The 23,166-nt window shown below is 32.5% G+C and overlaps 1 long non-coding RNA gene across 7 annotated transcripts in view; it reads left to right on the top strand.

Moving 5' to 3' along the window:
* Positions 1 to 19,002, top strand: part of LOC130053375 (uncharacterized) — a 52,318-nt gene extending 33,316 nt beyond the window's left edge. For all 7 annotated transcript variants that reach the window (XR_008801942.1, XR_008801939.1, XR_008801940.1 and 4 more), the window contains 2 exons: positions 12,813 to 12,851; positions 18,431 to 19,002. This is a non-coding gene — a long non-coding RNA (uncharacterized LOC130053375). The remainder of the gene's footprint in view (positions 1 to 12,812; positions 12,852 to 18,430) is intronic.
* The last annotated feature ends 4,164 nt before the right edge of the window (positions 19,003 to 23,166 follow it).

Genomic DNA, 23,166 nt, shown 5'->3' on the forward strand with positions numbered 1-23,166 from the left:
AGGTGTAAAATTGTCACTGGAAAATCATTATGGCGTTAGGTCCAAGCAGAAAGAAAAATACTTCTTTCGGTATTAATCATATTTTATTCGCATTAATCATTTCCGCATGTTACCTTCTTTGTGTAAATTTCAACAAGTTTTTTCCTAATATCCTTCCGCGCGATAGAGAAGAAAGTGGGCTTTACCGGGGGATAGAGCATATTTCAAAAAGATATATATTGCAGATTTAAATCAATACCCTGGTGAACCACACCAAGTGCTTTCAATGATTTTAATCAATTTATAAATCTTATTTTCATCAGATATATTTCAAACTAATTGATTTGCTCGTCCATTTCCTAAACTACAACTCTGGCATCGCTTTTTTTTTTCTCAATAGCTCGACAGAATTTGGATTTTAAAATATTGCCACAATAAAGCATTATAATTGAGTAAAGATGTTTATATTCTATCTAAAGATGATAAATGGTGGTGATATCAATGTCAGGATGAAGTGATATAAATTCAAATAAATAATGGACTAAATTGGCCAGAAATGAAGAATGAGAAAGTTGCATTAATGCCCGTTAAATGCTTTGCTTTTTGTAGTCCCCTGAAAAACCATACTTCCGTTGAGACAATGGAGGAATGATTTTTCCGACATGGATTTAGTGTTCCTTTTGAAAACCAACACCCCTTTAGAATTATAATTCACAGCAGTAGGGGAAAAATCCATATAACCAGCGATGACGCTGACTCTAAAGTTGACTGCTTGCAGAAAATTGATGGTGAAGATAACTGCAATGAAAAAAAAGAACAACACTGGTTCATAAATTTGCAAAATTATCACATTTTAAAAATCAGTAAATCATATAAAGCTATAAAATGATCTGGAGGCGACAAAATACCTTTTTGTTTACGTTTAGGGGTAATATGATACCCGATACTGTAAGATTGCCCGGTTTGATAGTTTTACATAAGACATTTCAAATTCTATGTAAGACTTGTTTGAAGGGCAGTCTCGTGGTGATAATTATGCAGATTCGCGTAAAAACTGGTCATAAAAATATAAATTATGGAAACCAAATATATTATTGTCAAGCTAAACAGAGCAGGGATTGCAAACTTACGGGTCAAGGAATTGCGTATATGTAGTATCTTAGTATAATGCTTACAAGAATACAGATTGGTGCAGGTATCGGCACATGAAATGAATGAAAATTCCGTAAAGATTCACTTTTATTGTGAATACTAAACATCAAATGGTGTGTGCAAATGATTACTCGATTATCATTTTGTTTTGAAACTGATGTGGCATATAAGAAAGAAAGAACACATAAATTTCAAAAAATTGGTTGATTCCTTTTTTTTCATCTTAGAAACTTCATTTTAAATTTTCCAAGTTTCACAAACACATATGAATACTAATATATGATGAAATTTACTTTTGGAATGATTTTAGCAAAAACTAGGAATAACCAAATATTCCTTACATGATACTACAAATGTAATTTTTCGGGAAATTATCCCAAAATTATTTTGCTACTAGCAAAAAGCCAAATTTAGTTGTTATTTTCCAGATAACAAAATTAAATTATCAGGCGTCATATCGCCATTCTAAATCCCCTGTTGTCCAGGCCTGACGAGGAATATTGCAGTTTTCGCGACACTATCAGTGCCGATCAAAGATTTATTTCACATTTTGGTTCCGTAAATATGGCCGAGCTCCCCTCAAGTATCGATTTCTTAATCTAGGGTTTTTGTTTTGCAACCCAGAAAATAAAAGAATTGTGGAGTACAAATAATCTGTTTTACTTATTTTTTCTTTCTTTTTAGGTTTAATTATATTCGAAAACACAACTCATAAAAATCCGCAAGTAATGTATCATTTTAATCTGCAAATAACATATCATGTTTTACGTTTTAGAAACATTGCCGACTGATATGATAATGGGAATTTTTTACAATGATTTATGCGATGGAAATACATATAATAAAGATTATGAAATACATATGTAGTACATCAGCCACTTAAAATCAAACAAGTGGTAATCCCTTTCTTTTTAATGTACACCATATGTAATATGTAATATATATATATATATATATATATATATATATATAGTTGTATATATATATATATATATATATATTGCCAAAATGATGCTTTTATTTAAATATACACGAACAGCAAATTCTTATATAACAAAAAATATAATTCCTTTAGGATTTACACGCATATGATGATTAAAAAACCATAAAATAACACGCCTTTAAAATCATTATTAGATGATTGATTGTATAATTATTTTCCTCTATTTTGAGGTTATCATTATTAAAACATTTCATCAAAAATAAAAATGTCAAATACCTTGGTAATTCATTTTAACTTTGAAACTGTTCAATATGAAGGCAATGACAATGACTTTTTTTTTTTATTCTTATATATTTACAAATTTCTCCGTTATTCCTTGAACAGTCTTACCAACGGAAATTGAAGGTTAATATCACAACTTTCCACTCTTAAGATAGGCTAATCACTGCCCATGAACACACCTTGACTAAAAAGCACAATAAAAGCTTATTAGTAAAATCAATTGAAAGGATTAAATTGTAAATATAAGAAATATTTTTTAGTTTTTCGAAAGTATATCAGCTGATTGAGCGTCTTCGCCTCTGTATATATTACTAGTTAACGCGCTCCATTCAATTTGCCAATGTGAAGAGGCTCGAGGAGATTTGAATACCTGAAAGATATTTCCTTTTATGCCTGTACATAGCAATGTTGAAAGTATATAGATAAGTTTGGAATAACAATTACACGAACGTGTATTATGATTTAACCAGGAGGGTTAATCCTCCCCTCCAGGAATAAAATGTGGGGTTTAAAATATAATGAGAAATCATCATTTTGTTTAATAAAACCTTAAAATATTTTAGATTTAGATACACTTTGACATGACCCGTTTTATGTCAAAGTCATCGAACATGCGTGATTTCAAATTATAAGAATGTTCCCTGATTGTCGTTACCGCGTTATATATCTACTGATGCTACTTGATATACGTGGGGTAGTCTTTTGACAAATCCATGGACATGTTTAAGAGACCTAATCACAGCACAATGGTATTAAATCAAAACTTTAGTTGAAAACTTACTCAGGTCCATTTATAAAGCTGTCTTTCTTCAACCTCAGATTCTCGATGAACCTCAGCAATGGTGAATATGAACCTCAGCAATGGTGAATACGAACATCATTATTAGTGAACATGAACCTTAGTAATAGTGAACATGAGCCTCAGTAATAGTGAAAATGAACCTCAGTAATAGTGAACATGAGCCTCAGTAATAGTGAACATGAACCTCAGTAATAGTGAAAATGAGCCTCAGTAATAGTGAAAATGAACCTCAGTAATAGTGAACATGAACCTCAGTAATAATATGGACCTCAGTAATAACATGAACCTCAGTAATAACGTGAACCTTAGTAATTGTGAACATGAACCTCGGTAATAGTGAACATGAGCCTCAGTAATAGTGAACATGAACCTCAGCAATGGTGAATACGAACATCATTATTAGTGAACATGAACCTCAGTAATAGTGAACATGAGCCTCAGTAATAGTGAACATGAACCTCAGTAATAATATGAACCTCAATAATAGTGCATATGAACCTCAGTAATAGTGAACATGAGCCTCAGTAATAGTGAAAATGAACCTCAGTAATAGTGAACATGAACCTCAGTAATAATATGAACCTCAGTAATAACATGAACCTCAGTAATAACGTGAACCTTAGTAATTGTGAAAATGAACCTCAGTAATAGTGAACATGAACCTCAGCAATAACATGAACCTCAGCAATAACATGAACCTCAGCAATAACATGAACCTCAGTAATAGTGAACATGAGATGATAAGCAGATCCACTGATAATCAAAAGAAAATCATCTTAGGTGAAACCACAAAAATGTTGCCAACTAATATTAAGTTATACACGTTGGTGTCTTTTGGGTCGATTAAAAATGCGAAGAGTTTACACGGTATTAATTCTAAATACATCACTTTCGTCAACCTGGATGGGACCTTGCGAGGATTTACTGAATATTTTCTTCGTTTGCGGGTTAGAAATACTGAAAGTGGCATTTCGAAGAAATCCGATGAGACAGATTTATTTTAACGAGACTGTATACTTACAAGGATAAGAAAATGCAATTTATGATCCTTAGCTCAAAAGCACTAGCCAAGTGGACTGCACTCGTTTTTTGCTCAAAGCAGGCAAAACAGAACAAGTTTGAGAATAGAAAATGTCATTTATTTAGTAAATGACGAAAAGTACATGTATAACAGCACAGGGGGTCATTAAAACCAAGTAAAAATTAAGATCATATGCTGCACATGACTAGATGACCCCCTGTTACATACATCTATAAAATTGACATTGAGAAAGAGAACATATATACACAAAATAAAACATCCGATAGGGGGTCTAACAAGATGACCCCCTATTGCATACACATATGTAAAGTAGTGAAGATGTGCCTTACATGGAAATGAAATGTAAATATCATGGTATTTTCGAATGAAAGTAAACAGACCTAAATTTCACTAATAAGGCTTGTAAACTAAAATGAAACATAAACATCATATTTTGCCCATGTTATACAAGATTTGATAATGTTAAGACATAGAGAGTAGACCTGTTGGGTCAAAGTCTCGTTTATAGAACTAAATACATGGGTGTATGTTTTAATGTTTCCTTGATAATTCATTTTCCGTAGCGCTTTGGGCATTAACGGAAAACATCTTGAAAGTACCGAAAAAGTATATTCATTCACATATTGGATGAAGGTTTGGGGAAAAAAAGGATCTTTCAACTTATTGTTTTATATTCTTAAATGTGTTTGAAACACACATATACGTCGGGTTCAGACATATTTTGACTTGCAAGTCATTGCACCCGATTACCAGCCCCCAAATTCTTTTGATATATATACACAAAATACGAGAAGAAATGTTTCTTCTTGACTAAAATTCCAATTACAACAAAGTGATTACCACTTAAACTAACACGATGTAGCGTAATTGGAGTCGATTGACTCTGTGCAAGTCTCTTCTTTGTAGATTGTTTCACTCAATTTGCGTTGTCTCTCGGAGTGTTTGTAATGACCAGTTAGTTCTGTCGTTTGTCTTGCTAATTGCACATGGCACAATTATTTGATCTAATCCCAGCAGATTTCATTAGGAATGCAAATGAGTTAATCAATAATTGGTCAACCCAAGTCCTCAGTGTCGTGGCCAGACATCGTGACCTTTTGCACTGTTAGTACCGGGTTATCTACCGTCACTGTAGAAGATACCGTCTAGGTGAATTCGGGATCTCATTAGAATTTTGTCTCTGGTATCACATTGTAATTGATTATAATGGAAAACAAAGAGTAAGGACAATACTATAAACTATAACTATATCGGCGTATTGGGTCGAGGAGTTCTACCAACTCGGTCAGGACTGTCAGACAACAATGATCACATTCCTTGTCTCCGACATCAAAGTTCAAAACAGTACTATTCCAATTGAGTTCAAAATTGTTTTCACATAATTATAGTTGGGTTATGACGTCATCATATACGTTTGAAGTCGTACATGTAAATTTTGAAATTGAGAACTTATGGAATTTGGGGGTTGTATAGCACATATGCGTTGGTTTTGACTAGTAAAATCTAGTGGACACTTGTTCCATCACCATTTTATTTAGTGTTTAGTATATGATATCCTTAATAATTCTTCAATAAAAATACTCATGCGTACTCTTCAGTTCATTTATGCACCCAAAACCACATTACCGGTACATGAGTTACAAATATATACATACTATATAACCTAAAGTTACAGGTAAGGGTCGCCAAACATACAAGTATTGAAAAATAAATACTCTGAAGCACTTTTCTACTACATGTAAAAAATAAAATGTCTTTCTATCTAGAGAAGTATAGATTTTGTTGTCGCAAACATTGAATACGAAAACTTTAACCTATAACACAAAATGTAGATGCACATGTAACTGCAATTACATTATTCCATATTTTTTTTATATATATAGCCAGCTATACATTTACAACAATTATTTGCACTGAATGTCGCACCTGTTTCTTTGTAAGAATTCTTGTTCATTTGGGGTCACCATTAAAGTCGGCAACAGGTGACTTTATCGAACTGACACCAATACTCAATACTGACTCTTGAGTACTATCTGCATTTCTCACGATATATAGTTCTTGAAAAAAATCAAACCTTTTCTCACATGTTACACTAATGAAGAGGATTCAAAGACCAACATATACGCATTCGAATATACCTTTGTTGCGGGTCTGCTTTAATTTCCTCGTCTGATCTCACGAGCAATACCCAGCATTGATGTCACGTGTTGTACTGCGTTCATTCCTGAGCATGATAGGCAGTCTAAAGAGTCGTACCTGTTTATGTATGCTAAATCGATTTTATTTGCGAGAATAATTCGATTCATTGAAAGAAATGAAAACCTAGAAAATACATGTATGGGATATAGGAGAGGGGAAGTGAACGCGTCCAAATGCGCCATAAATCGCACTCAATTAATCTCTATAATGCCCCTTTGATCTGGGCTCATTTGGACAATTTTCCAGTCCATTTCCTACTGAAATTCATTTATTTGTTGTTATTTATATGCAGAATCTGATAAAGCTTGATACTGTGTAGATTACATGGTCGTATACTTAACTTCAAATGGATGCAGGAAAAATCAAAGGTTTGACAACTGAGTTGTACTACGAACAGCTATCCGAGGAACTGGTTATTTGACAACTGTTATTATATCATTGGATCTGATTTTAGAACACAAAATATTCATTTGGGTTTCATTTTAATCTTATACATATGTTTTGGTATCACTGTCTTTTCCACTTGGGGTATAGAATGCATGGTTATTCCGTAAATGAGCGGATGGAAGTGTTCCGAAAAGAAACCCCCGGGGTTTTATTTTATTCGATGTCAAGGTTAGACCATCTGTATGCGTGCATGGTCGGGGTACACTGGATCAGACACTAGACGGCGTACCTTCAACATTCATCACATGTTAGTCCGTGTTTCGTCCACAACACGGAGTTCATTTGAAGGCCGAGGAAGATGTACGCACTCTGGTATTTATGTCCATATCCGGATTAGTACCATATGAGATATAAAATGTTGGATACCTCGGATCGATCAGAGTCGTGTCCCTAATGATGTTAAGGACACGGTTGATGCTGAATTAATCGTGCAAAAGTTTCTTGTTAGTATGCGGACCAAATCAGCGGTCCCTTCAACGAATGCTCATGAAAATTCCGATTTAATTTTCCTCAGTTTCGGTGGAGCCTAATAAGCATTCCGGTCAGTTTTTAACCTAACGATTAAGTTCCCTTTTCACCAATATCTGCAGCAACCCCTACTAATATAACATTCATATTATTCATGAGTATTGTAATTTGTATTGTCCAAAGCTGAAAATTGGAATGGACTAGCAGATCAGAAAGACTTGTTAATCGAGGCCTGGTGAATTTTAACAGCCCATTTCTGTAATCAGATCAGTTATTTCAGTCAAAATAAATTCATGAATTCGTCTTATTTTATGCCAGTGTTTGAAAATCAATCGTAGAGGAATGACGTCGCTTTTTGGGTCCTTTTTAGTTATTTTCTTCTGGGCTTTTTTGTTTCTCTATATCATGGTTCCTATGAATTCTTGGATTTTTGGATTTTGTTATTTTTCGAAAGAACCGCTTCATTCCAGAGATACCACGTGATCAAGGTATGTTATGTGAAGAGTATGCTGTGTTTTGATTACTGGAATAACATCAAGTCATTTCTTCTGTTGTTTCGCATACAACAAAATTCTGTAGAAAAAATAATTCTAGGCGAGTTATAGAAGACTCATTCATTTGTGCTTCCAGTCATGGAGTGTTAAAAGGCTAGTGGGTTTTTTTCTTCTTCTAAATGATCATCATATATAAGCAAATGAACTGAAAGCCTGAAAATTCGACAGCTATTAATTTTCTTCGTTTTCAAATCTGTTCTTCTAGTACAACCCCTAATATGCCATTCTTCCTTATGGAATTTCTCATATCGAGACTCAACGGGCGTTATCGATAGACCACGAGGCTATCTAAATGAGTTCAATTACAGCTGATATCTCGAGGTCCTTTTTAGATTGGGTAAAATCTAAAGTCTGTTATCAATACGATATCGGTCCTAATATTTCCGCACAATTTCACGATATGAGCGTCTAGTATCTATAAATTAGGAGTTTAACGCCTCGGTGCCCATACAAAAATGTAATTTAGATTTCCTAGGTTGCACTAGATGTATTTTGCCATAAATGTAATGATCGAGGGTGAATGCATTGACCTTTATATAATGACTTCGGCGAATGCACGGATGAACACAAGCAGAATACATCTTCGGGGCGACAACGTTCCTATAGGCAAATAGTTTTATAGCAAAATTTTGATTTTTACGTGCACAATTTTATTTTTCCTTTAAATAAATCTTTTATGCAGATAAAACTTTCCTTCCCCTATACACAAATGGTTTTATGTTTAACATCTGTTTCCAGCCCTATGGATTATATTGTAAACCTATTTAAAACTGCATACTATATTTTCTTTTAGCTATCTAAACAAAATGCACTTTTAGGCCAATTTCGAAAAGGTCTGCGAAACAAGCATAAAACAATTTCTTTAAAAACTCATATCAAAATAAGTATTGAATATTTCATAGTTGTGCATTTTTAAACACTATTGTTATACTTGTCACAAAATTGGAATCAGTATTCTTTTTTATAGCCAATAAAATCTATTGAATTTCAATTCATGTAATGCATAATGAAATTTTCCATGAGTGATTTTTCGATGAAATGCACCACAGTGTAAAATCGGCACCAATTTCCTTACATCAAATCCCCTGTAATCAACACAAGTGAAAAATACGGGAACAGAAATGTCGTTTTCCATTCACATTTATTGACAGGAACATAATGTGGATTTTACCAATATTGCTGTAATCAAAAAGCCATTCTGGATTATAACCATCCATCAGTCTCTGTTTTCTACAGCCCCGGAACAATGGAGATCTGCATTGTTCTACGGCTACCATTGTGACAAATAAAATACCTCCTAGACACCAGCTGGCCCGTGTTCTGTTGAAACTGACAAGAAATTTCTTCCTGTCCTGCTGAAATTTCAGAGGGATATTTACATTCAGGGAAGATTGCAAGAAACTATTCAAAATTTCCCAAGTTTTATTGAATAAAACATACTAATTTTTAGAAACACAGCCGTTTATTTCTCTTCTAGTATACATAAAATATGTCCTCTAATTCGAAAATCTACATTTACATTTCCTTTTGTACAATAAGTCATTCCTTTTCATATTAAAAAAAAAATCAATGAATTAGCCAATGTGTTGTTGATATTGTGGGTAAGTTAAAAATTAACCTTGAGAATAGGTTATGTTGTTTTCCATTAGGATATCGTTTTTCTTGTTCAATCGCTAATTATCTTAAATCATATTTAAATATACATTTATTCATGTTACTGTCTTTGAATGTAATTATATATTTGTCAATGTTGAAGAACGAACTAATAGTGTATATTCGTGGTTATTGAAAGTTAAACTGCAAAATGCGACTCTTAAACAATAAATCTGGGTTTTTCAAATAAGAAAGTAAATGAGAATTACATTTTATCATCGATTTGATAATTTTATGACTGGTAAATATTTCGTAGAAATGTGTATTCCCAGTCTTTTTTATCAAACTGCATCTATTCCAAACAAATATGACGTAGAAAGATCTGACCACGTGATTTGATAGTCTTCAGACATTCGGATTCTTTCCTAAATTATGGTTCTTATGTTCTAATTCAGTACGTGTCTGGACTTCATTCATAGTCTTCGATCGTTGACCTTATCATCAGAAAGAAACAATTTATGTAAATTTCATGCAAATCGTTTCCCGAATAATGTAAAGTCAGCCCGGAGAGTTTTGGGGCAGTAGTAGTTTGTTTAGTCACGGTCATGTTAATGCATAAAAGATTTTTTTTTTCAATTTTTTTTGGGGGGGATGTAATTGAAAACAAAAGAGAACTCATAAATTGCATGAGAATTATTGCAGTTTTACATATATCGTGAATATCATTTACAACATACAGAGAGGAAACACCCAAACCTCATACTCAATATAGTATTTTTCCTTCAAAGCTCATTTGGTTTCATGATACAAATTAAGGTAAACTAATATAAATAATACATATCTAACAAAAATTGGCGAAAATATTTTCGTCCAAGGTTACTTAGCCGAGAAGATGGTTAATTTCTGAATCTTGAATTCCACACGAAGATGATCCTCAACCCCTTGACCAGAGAGAAACTTAATTTACGTCTCAAGATGTATTTTTGCACGTGCAAGAATATCACTGAAAATATTGGACTTTTTTTGTTGGAATTTGGAAGAATGGGGGCCTTTTCTTCAAATTTTCGTTGACACGATGGCGAGGATTATCGCTTTGTTGTTATTGTCAATTTCAAATGTTATTGGATAAATCCGTTTATTGGAGCAGTGATTTATCTCAATAGTCGGAGGCATTCGTTCGTGACGCATTAACAGTTGTGCTGATTTTTATGTTAGGCTTTTTATTTTCGCTGCATTCTCACAAATGTAATTCAATTTGACGCTACAGATTTGCAAAGAATTCAATAAATACGACCGGACAGGTTGGAATGAGATCCCTGTCATTCATGGCTCAACAATCAGGGACGAGGACCTCTGACTTTTAAGCAAAGGCAATATATTGAAATTGCAGACAGATATTAACCGCATATATGTATCAACATTATATATATATATATACATAATCTTACCCATAAAGATGCCTTTTAGCTGATATTTCACCAAGAAAATCTCTTGACCTTCTCATCTCCTACGGTGAGGAACTCTCGCGTGCTTCACCTGTTAGGGGTACGTATTTTTATGCCGATCTTTGACGCTTTCTCATTATCATATGAATAAGAAAATTGTCCTTGCATACATAAAAAACATATCAAAATCACCACCTTGACATATTAACATAACCTTGTGCACTAGCATCATTGATCAGACCTTTCCGAAGAGTTAGACCTGGCCTCAAGACCATAAACTGAGAATAGATTTAAGTCTAAATTTCGAATCCAACCAACTTTTGAAATAATTTTCATAAGCAAATAAAATTTTCAGTATATGTGTACATTTGATATTTTTTTTTTTTATAAACCAGCAGTTTTTGTAAATATCTGTTCTAGATAAATTTTAAGATAGAAGTGATAGATTTTATGACTTAATTTTCCGTTTCTGGTCTCGAGGCCCGGTATTCATATTTGTACAGGCCTCTTTAAGATTTTTTCATCATCTTTGCTGTATATGTAACCTTTCTAATGAATTATTACGAATCTATTAAGTTATCTTTATCTCCATCAATTGTTATCTACATGTAGAATCTTATTTATTTTTGATTTATCAAGTTACATTTATCATACGGAGATAATACATATATATAAAATAAAAAAGATACACGAAGACGTTTAGTAAAGCTTTAGCGCTTTCATTTCAGATCTTCATAAGCTTTGCATTTAGTAACATAGCCACGTTATTTTACTAAATGTAAAGCTTCTGAAGATTTGAAATGAAAGCGCTAAAGCTTTACTAAACGTATATATATATATATATATATATATATATATATATATATATATATATATATATAAAATTGATTGCTCCTTAGTTTTATTTCAACTTATTCTACAAACCACTACAAATTTTAACGCATATTATATATCAAGAGACAATTTAAAAGTGCATTAATGGTCACTGTATTTTATATATTGTCCATTCAAGCATCTCCGAAGGCGATATCTTATTACGCCTTATTTCACGCTAATTGGTTATTTTCTAATCTGTGTATTGATTGACGATAGGTTGATGCAACATTCAAACATGTTTATAAACATGTTTACTACGTGGAAAAATTTATTTCATTCATCGCAACAACAAAAAAATTCAGCAAACATTATGATGATATAATCAAACGTATTATAAAAAGCTTTGTAATAATTGGGGTTTGTTGTGTGATTAACTTGAAACCTAAACCCAGTAAATACTGACTTATTAAGGAAACAGTTTTCACACGTTTTAGTAATAGGGGTCAAAAGGCAAATTCCATATCACGTTCTATCCATCAAGCGCGCAACCAAAATGCAAATGAACCGGAGTCTATGACGTTTTTGCTATCAGTACACATAAAACCGTTCTTGGAGAAATTAAGTAAAGTTCTCTCCGTACAATTATCGTCAAGGAAATAAGACAAATTCTTCGGTCCGAAGAAAGTTGACGGATATTTTCGTCTATGTCGAGAGCGAAAGAGCGACAGAAAGAGAGTGAGAAAAAGAGGTTGTCAGCTCATATTCTCTTTGAAGAAAATATCAATGTTTGAATTTTGTGCAGCCGTTTTAAATAATGCAATTAACAATTCTTTATATATTTTAAACGTTTTGAATTTTTGAAAGTAGATGAATATATCTATTGCAATAAATATTGCTAAAATTCGACAGAGAAACCCCCCAGAGTAAAAGAATTGTTTAAGTGTTTTAAGATCACTGCAGGCTTTCATTCCAGTATTTTATTGTTTCAATGGAAATATGTTGAATTTGGTCACACGTTGTTCAGAGAAATAGAAAATTATCATAATTTATCAATCATCCAGTTCGCTGATTTATTTCATTTTTATTACAGATGGAAAGCTATACTGCTCACCTTGATGGAACAAGAAAGGTAATCCATACCTGTATCATTGAACACCTCCTACATGTATAAACTTAAAACGGCAATTATCATAAATCCACATTCACACGATTTTCCCCTCATTCTTTTTTTTTTAATTTCATTATTCGATTTTATCAACCCTCTGTACCAGGTTTCGAAAAGATGCATTAAAACACCTGATAAAAACAATGCCTATTTTTTTTTTTTTTTTTTTTTTGGTTAAAGCAACATTAAAAATTAAAAGAAAATCAGAGATAGATTTTGGATATTAATCATTTAGTGCCTTGGTATTTTATGGAAATAGTAAAATTAGATGAAATAATAGATAAAATGATAAATGAATTTCTATGCATTATATTCCTGATCACTGGTTTGTTCATTCCGGTTTTTTTATTTTATTTTTTTCTCGCGGCTTGTTTTGCCTTGAAGTTGCAACACGTAGTTTCAGATTTACATACATTTAATCAAATAAATCAACGAAATAGTCGATTTCAATCTCTAAAAAATATATAACCTCTTGCTTTTCTCTTAATGTAACTTAGAACACTAAATGGTTTAAAATACCTAAGGCAGTTTCTTTTAAATATGAATGATGAACGTTAATTTACTCACATGAAAAATCAAACCATATGTCACCGCCGGTGTGTTAAGCAACGGAAACTTGATGTATTTTTCATGTCCGATAAAAATTGATGCTTTGATATAACCTCTGATAATAAGATCTTAAAACAATCCGATATCTTCAATATCTTTCACTGAGTTACCCCTGAATTATATATAATCTCGTCATTGCATTTCGGATTTTTTTTGTTCATGATACAGTCCTTTTTGTTATTAAAGTTAGGCTTAGTATTCTCCAGAGAGACTGAATACTCTTATGCAAATGCAATAGGTAGAATATTTAATCAACGAATAATATTTACAATCATCTATGGAGCAAAGCAGTGAATTAATTTCATTTTTAGCAGAGTCCGTACGATATTTTTTTTTCGAACGTCGCTTTGAAATATTTAATCATAAATACAATTAGTTGGACTGCTTATTGTAAACTACATATATGTGCTATCCTTTTAAAATATAGCACAGCAGGATTTTGTATTTGAAAAGTTTGTTGTAAATAATCCTTTTTTTATTTTTATTTTACTAATATCACTAACACATTTGATTTAAACAGTTTTGCATTTTTCATGCATTCCACCAAATATGATTTCTATAATAATAAAGAAATCCCCTGGTATTCATGTTCAGTTGATTTTTAGGAAAATATATTTAACTAAGAAAATCTAATCGATTAATGTCATTGACATTTAAAAAACATAGATTCTGCAATAAATTGGAAGGGAGGGATGTTTTCAATATGCGGTGTTATATTGGGCGTGTAGATAAACCGCAATTAACCCTTACTGTAGCTTTTCTGTTGAGCATAAAGATTTTCTAACCCAAGCCTATAATTTTTCGCTAACGCACTTTCACGTAGACGGAATGGGAGGATCATAATTATTGGTTTTCAGAAATCGATATACTCGGTTGTTTAATGAACGCCTGGTTTGCCAAGGATTTCCTGAAATATACAGTAAAAGATATTGTTACAAGTTTATTTTGTTTATGACATAAGATGTAACATTCAGACGAAGTAAAGTGCAATCTCATTTATCCATTTAAAAAAAAGATTTATTTTTAAATCATGGCATATTATAACTGGATCTGATTAAGAAATGATTTAAGTTTTAAAAATTATATGTATACATGTTTGAATCAATTAATTTGTAAATTTCCGTTTTAGTTCTGAACTGGGTATTAAAGACATTAACATTAGTTATGAATGAATATTGAATGCAAATGTTACGCAAAACACTAAATAAGAAGGCATATATATTTCACAAATATATCTTTTTCTTTTCTTTTCAAAACTTAAATTTAATCATTCTAAGATATACAACTTATTTATCCACTTATGCTCTAACTGCTATCATTTAATAAATACATGTATCTTATCTTTTTCATTCATAATATAAAGTTCAACAATTTTCTCCTAAATCACGTAGCCGAAAAATGTTTTAAAATGTTAACAAGTAAAATTTGCGGGTATCTGAGAAGTGATATGGTATCTTAAGTGAATGAAAGTGTTCACTTTAAGATCTACATTTATCCCTTGAACCAATATGAAACATAAAACAGGGATGCTTACAGCATTCCACAAACAATCTAAATTAAGTATTAAATTTTCACTTGGTAGTGTACTAACACCGCTTTAATGGTTTCGTATTTCGCTTGGGGAATTTAATCTCATATTTGCAAACGTGTCAGATATCTCGATTTTATCTGTTTTAAATGTGGACTTTTTTCGAGATATTACGTTTTAATTTCTTTAACTTTCGACATATATGTCGTCCTTTGGCACATTTTCTATGTGTAAACTTTTTGCCGTATCATAGTTACACCGGACAACTTTTGCATTTTATTATTTCACATTTTATGCTATGTGCTATTATCTGATATCATATTGATATGACAAACACATAACGACATCAAAAACGGAACCAATCCCTTTCTTGTCTAGAAGATGGTGGGAAAATATTCTAATATTGTATAGTCGAAAATGTAATGAGATATTCAGTAAAAAATCTAAATGAATCATGTTTATTTAAAAAAGATCATCAAAGACTTCAGAATATTTCCAAGTCTTTGGTAAATTTTGGAACGTTTTTTTTTAATTGTCCTATAATCGATTTCGTCTGGTAAAATGTACGAGAGAACCTGGAATCTAGAATTATCCGTTTGTTCTAACCCTTTTTTTTCTTGATATGTTGTTCTTTTATCAATGTTTTAATTGTTTTGTATTTATTGTTCCGGACAAACCTATTAATAAAGGCCTGATAATAATTAATTACTATGGTTTGATATGAATTCATCATCATTGTTAATGGACATTTATTTACGACTAATATCATTATTTTAGTTATATTTTTTGACATATGATCTATCGGAACATTGAGTGTTATGAATATTTATAGTTAAACGGCTTTACATATTGTTTTGTTGTATTGTATTCTCGTTAGAAACCAATAATCATCTTTTGTTCCCACATTCCCGATAAAGTAGACGCTGATTAAAGCACTTCCTTTGCATTTAAACTTCCAAACGTACTGAACTCACCGTAGTGATAAAAACAAAGTTATACGACATTGTATTATTATTGTTCTATATTGCCCCAGTATTATGTATGCACTATGGTCCTATAAAATATTTGAATTTTCATTTGATACACCTCTGTTGTTTTTATTGCCCCATTGCTATAGCTCGTGTGAATTTTGTTAATTACTTTATTTCCTTGATATTACGTAGGACGCAGGGTTTTTTTTTTCATTATACGTTCGGATAAATAGAACCTTTAATTCATTACATATTGCCTAACAACACACCCGTACGCAGTGAATCGAATATACGTAAAATTATTCAAATTTTACAAATTCAAATTTCTACCTTTGCAAAATAATTCTTCACGGCGATTTTTTTTTCACCGTCTTCGCAACCCAAAGGTTTCCGAGAGTAGAGTTGGGATCGGAAACCCTTGACTTGCGAAGATGTCATTAAATTTCAGTACTCGTTTAAACACATCCATTTAGTGACATTTATCTGGAAAATAAAAGTGGCAATACTGTTAATGTTAGAAACTATACCAGTTTTTATTTCCAAAGCCAGTCTTACTTGTACTTGCATATAATAGCGCCCATGATTAATTTTGTAGGTTTTTTTTTTAAAGTACCAATTGAAATAAGACTTCACCAGTAATTGAACAAATTAACTGTGTTCTAAGATAATTGTTTGGGTTTTGTAGGGAATTGAAAACGACATGTATTGAAAAGATGAAGATAACGAACATTGATCAATCTCATAACTCCTATAAGGAATACAAAATTAAGAGTTGAAATAACTGTAGCCACCATCGACAAGTGGAGCCGGATATTTCATCTGGTGTGAAATGCTAGAACAAACTTACTTCAAAAATGTAAGAAAAAATCAAATATTTATTGTCCATAATGATATTTATTGGAGTTAGATTTTTTTCTAATAGCATACTAGTAACTACATTCATACTGTAAAAATGTATTCATGGAAATAAGATAAGATGCTTTTGAAGGTTAAATATTTTGCTATCATTCTATAATATTTAATTAAATGTAGTCTTGGTGATGAGCATGTGATGTTTGGGGGAATGGAAGTACAGTGAAGCACGGATTACTCTAGAGAAGATTTCGTTACGTTTTACAATGAAGGTGTCGTGCAATCCAGCGCGTCACTTAATATAGTTCAATCTATCTCATAAAATAGGGTGAATTGCTGGGAAATTTAATTATGATTGTCAGTTTAAGCACGGAATTAGCATGGAGCTGTTTGTCTGTTTCATTACTGCACGAGGAAACACAATATCCCAATTTTATTATTCCATTCATCACGTGAAATGGCAGGGCAGGCAAATGCTGGATCGTCTTTTATATCGAAACTCAGATACGAAGCTATTAAATACGCATGTAAAATCACTTTTCGCCAGATCTTTGTCGATTTAGATACTTTCTTAATTGATTTTTGTTCATATCTTTGTTTCACCTCTCTTGTACCACATAATTGTTGCATCGATTTCAAAGCCCGCGGAAAATTGTCCGTACATCGGGAGAATTATGGAGAGGCGTCATTATTTGTCATGGAAACACAAAAATTATACTTGAGTGAAACCATACCAAAATATCGTAGTAAAACTTTGAGTTGTACTATTTCCTAAATAGCTTTTATGAAAGTTAACATTCCTTCCTGAAATAGGGGCAATGAATGCAAATCAATAACATTTTTATCATACTTCTTGAATGTTCAAAATATCAAAAATAGTATGTTTTCTCATATCTGAAGCATAGTACAAGATTCTTTTATAATTGCTTATTCACTTAATGTTCCATAAATATTCACTGTCATAAGAAAGAAGGCACCTAAGCTGTCCTGCAGCTAGTGCGAGTTCCATGCTTCGAACTTTTAAAAATCATTTAGGATCAGTTTGAGATCTTCTTTACATATTAAAAGTACGGGAAAATGTACAATCTAGTACCTTCTGACTCATGCAATACCTAAGATTACTGGAATCAAGATGTCGCAACCATTTCTCGTAGATGAACATGCATTGCGGCCATATTTATTGTCGAAAAGTACAATGTATTCAAAAAAGGCACTCAGTTTTCTTAATTATATATGTAATAACATTGTCTAAACAACTGAAATGTCCTTTGTAAAGCACTTTTAAGTGAAAGGAAAGTATCAGGCAGGTTCACTGAAAATTAATATAGATTGAGCTTTTATAGACTATATATAGTATATTTTATTGGTAGCTCTAAATGTGACGCACTTGAAAAAAAAAAAAAACATTCGTAAATTCAAACTTATATTTTAAAACATGGTAATATATGTAAATAAAAATATGCAAGGTTACTTTACTATCAATTTTTATCTATCTACAATGTATCTATCTATCTATCTTTTTGTCTATATTTATCTATGTGTGAATGATTTGGTTGAGTAACCCATACTTTTCTGTTTTTCAGGATACTGTTTCAGAATAACAACACGAAACATGAAACAAGCGATGAAGTTCGAGGAGCAGAAATGAGTGTTAGACTGCCAAAAGTTAGAGGAAAACGCGATAGTCAACCGAAATGGATGTATAAACATACCAAGAGGTGGTTTCTTTGAGTAAAGAATGAACATTTTGTGATATTGAAGAAACCTCTCCGCTGTTTTGTTTGTTTGTGCTGGACAACATATCAGGATCGGGAAATTCTTGTCGTGAAAGCTGCTCAGGGAATACAGAATTAGTATGCAAAGTATCACTCGGGAGCAGAAAAAAGCATTGTTCAGATTGTCAATAACGTGCGATTTCCCATCGGCATCATTTTGTTGGCCGAGAAGCGCAGGAGCAACAGAACCGTATTACTGAAGTCGCTATCTAGTTCAGAAGTGAAGATGCAACCTCTTCTTCTCACGAGATCTTGCATTGTTCAAGAAAACGCTACAATTTTCTGTTAAGATATTGATTTTTAATAAGTTCTCAAGGAAATTTTCTCAAACAAGGAAAAATTTTCATTATCCGTATGATAATAAAATATCCTCACAACAAGCGTATTTCTATGTTATCGGCAGCTTCTGGTCTCGCATGTTTGTTCCCACTTTAAGAAATGTTTCAAAGAGTACAAAAACTTATCAACAACATACAAAAGATATGTGAATATTTTCCAAGCAAAACTTTTAAATGAACTTTTACTTTTTAGACGCACAATGACGTTCTTTTTTGTGGTGACCCTTTATTTTCTGTCAATCAGGCTTTGTGATCGTCTTTGGGCTTGATTTCCATCACACAGGCACGGGTGATATCTAAAATTGGATCAGAACTGGACGTCAATGAAAATGCATTGAAAAATATTCCTAATATCTGACATAATCCGATTTTAATTGGAAATTACAAGAAGGGTCATGAAAAAATCTTCAATGCCAGTTACAAAAGACATCAATGCCATATTCTTTATTACTTTATCCCAAATTCTGTGATTAGATAACCCAAGATACGTAGGGACAATGATATTGGATAGGGCAGTAAATTTTGATTTGCTAAAAACTGTTTTGATGAGGCATCTTTTTGTTTCATGAAGATTTTATATTTTATCACATCGATATTTTCCGTGATGTTTGAAGATGTTACAAGACAGATGGGCCAGTGAAGAGTCCCAAAGCACCAGCTGTTTGTCAGAACTGCCTGTTCCTATTTCTTCTCTGTCAAGGCAAATCGAGAGAATGTTGACATAACTGATATGCACATCTGTAAAGATGATGACATCTTCATCATGTAACAATTTATATTATTTGGGAATTCTGCTCTGGTGAGTTTTGTCTTTCAGGCAGTAAAACTTTGATTCTCGGTGTGTGCATATACCCCACCACCACCACCAACACCAAAATAGGAGGAACGAATTTTTTTCTGTTGATCGTTTGACATGGAAGATGAGACTAGAAACGAAAAATTAAAAAAGAAAAATTAAAGATACAAATACTAGAGAAGATTGGCAACCAAACAACAAAATATTATCTGAATTTTAAAAATCATAATATTAAAAATTCGGTATCAGTGAACATGTATGAATGCATTACTAACAAAGTTATTCCCCGTTTAATGAAACGCTGATATTGTGTAATTGTACAACCATGCGACCACCATTCATCTTTTAAACTTGCTGTGTCAAGACGCATCGGTTATCGTTCTCATCAAAATAAAAGGCTCATCCAGAATCTTTACGTTCGTTTGAAAATGAGTCAATTTATGGCAATACTTTACAATTATATTTGACTTGTGAGATATTTCTCAATTGGTTTATAGAATGTCAAAAGCCATTTTCAAGTTCCCGGCGCATGAGTATTTCGTTAAGATAGATTTGGCGGGCTTGATCATTAAGGAACCCACGGGGGCAAAATGCTTAGCGCCTAATATAGCTAATCCACGCGGGAAAAACGTGCTAATGTTTTGAACGACCAATTTCTCGGCAAAATTATTTCCAGACATGCTATGCTATTCATTTCTTCAATTATATCGATTATGGCAAAATGACCAAAGTGGGAACTTCGTTACTTCGCGGGAGTTCTTGATATGAAGAAAATTTCTCCATCAAATGTTCTAATCTAAGGACTCATTCACTTTAAACGAATTGCAGCCTCTCTCATAAATTTTCTAACGACTCAAATGGGCCAGATCAAGAAATTAAGCTTCTAGTATTTAAACAGTAAACATATCTTATCCCCATGTAATTTATCGATAGTTAATTTTATGAATTTTCTCACATCAAAGGATGCTCTCAAGGTCTACCAGGTTTTTCAGTAAAGAAATCAATTAATAATTAATCACATGAAAAGACGATATCACTATAATCTTAAGTAATGTTTTCCTATTTCACTCTCTGGTTAAGTCATAATTTATCAGGTAGGATGTCTAACAGACGCATAAATTCCGTAGTCTAAGAGAGCTTGAATTAACACCAAAAAAAAACCTCTGTACTCGGTATTGTTTATTGCATTGATTTGTTCATGGAATACGCCGATGTTCATCCACGCTTGTAAAAGCAGTAAAACTGATACATCGTTTTATATATATTGAATTGAACGGAATAAATGAAATTCTTCAAAACTATTTACCTGTTATACATTATAAGAAATAGATACTCAAGGAAATAGATATATGATGTACTTATTTCATGTTTTCACTTCAGTTCCCCCAAGCCCCTCTATTATATATACATATATACAAAGGATAAAGACTTCTTTGGTTGAAATTACATGTATCACATGAAACATACAGTAAGTGCAACAGGATTCGGAAACAAGTGGGACGGTCTCCTGTATTACATGTGTACATATAACAATGATACAGAATCGGTCTCCTATATTACATGGGTACATATAACAATGATACAGAATCGCTCTCCTATATTACATGGGTACATATAACGATGATACAGAATCGCTCTCCTATATTACATGGGTACATATAACAATGATACAGAATCGCTCTCCTATATTACATGGGTACATATAACAATGATACAGAATCGCTCTCCTATATTACATGTGTACATATAACAATGATACAGAATCGCTCTCCTATATTACATGGGTACATATAACAATGATACAGAATCGCTCTCCTATATTACATGGGTACATATAACAATGATACAGAATCGCTCTCCTATATTACATGGGTACATATAACAATGATACAGAATCGCTCTCCTATATTACATGGGTACATATAACAATGATACAGAATCGCTCTCCTATATTACATGTGTACATATAACAATGATACAGAATCGCTCTCCTATATTACATGTGTACATATAACAATGATACAGAATCGCTCTCCTATATTACATGGGTACATATAACAATGATACAGAATCGGTCTCCTATATTACATGTGTACATATAACAATGATACAGACTCGGTCTCCTATATTACATGTGCACATATATAACAATGATACAGAATCGCTCTCCTATATTACATGTGTACATATAACAATGATACAGAATCGCTTTCCTATATTACATGGGTACATATAACAATGATACAGAATCGCTCTCCTATATTACATGTGTACATATAACAATGATACAGAATCGCTTTCCTATATTACATGGGTACATATAACAATGATACAGAATCGCTCTCCTATATTACATGTGTACATATAACAATGATACAGAATCGCTCTCCTATATTACATGTGTACATATAACAATGATACAGAATCGTCCTGTAGTTATGGTATAAACATATACGCTATTCATCATTTTAAGTACAACTACAAGTAGATTAAAACATAAATATACGAGTGTGATGATAATGTGTGATGGAGTTGTGTGAATTTTTTCTCCACACCATGTGCTTCTGTCTGAAATACTTCGTTCCGTAAATGTTAAATGAATCTGAACATTACAAAAACTTTAATGTTTTCGGACTACGTTTTTGGAAAACCCAATCAGCTAAATTAGCTTGGTCGTCTTTAAAGCACGTATACATAGTAATCAATATAGCATGGAGTAAATCTCTGCCCTTTTAGATCATTCTCCCCAAAAAATCTACAACCAAAGAGTCACTGGTTGTTTGGATAAAAAAAGTCATGTATTTGCTTTGACAAGTGGTTCAATAGAAAATTAATGTAAAATTCTGGAGTTCTTGGCCTAATTTTGGCACCTAGGATCGATATCGTCTAAACATATCCCTGCTAGAAATTTATCTCAATCAATCAATCGATCATACATGTATTTATGATGTCAATCACTGAAACCCTTGTCTGTGAAGCATACGATGAAACTGTTCCTTCGTTGTTGCTTGAGTTTTTCTAAGTCAGGCAATGCGATATAAAGCTTATACCGAAATATATTCTAGTTGTAAAAACGTTCCTTCTGATAAAGGACAATCATCGATAATCCGAATTAGGGTAACTTCTAAGCATACCTAGGTATAAAGGTATATTCACGATTTCTGACGTCTTCCAAGTAGAGATTATCATACGATGAAATCATTTGATAATGTTTCCCAAGATCGCTTCGCTTGACTGATAATACTTTTTTTTAAAAAATATGAAATTGCCGTATAAAGTGTAGATTCAAGTTTGTTCAAAGAATTAGCCCGCAAGCGAGGGCGGTGCTCTATCAGGTTCTGAGGCCAAATAAAACATCTAACTTTTTTATAATTAAGAGATACAAAGGAATCTGATACAAGGGCTAGAGG

The sequence above is a fragment of the Ostrea edulis genome, chromosome 3 (genome assembly GCF_947568905.1).
Source record: "Ostrea edulis chromosome 3, xbOstEdul1.1, whole genome shotgun sequence".
Taxonomy (NCBI): domain Eukaryota; kingdom Metazoa; phylum Mollusca; class Bivalvia; order Ostreida; family Ostreidae; genus Ostrea; species Ostrea edulis.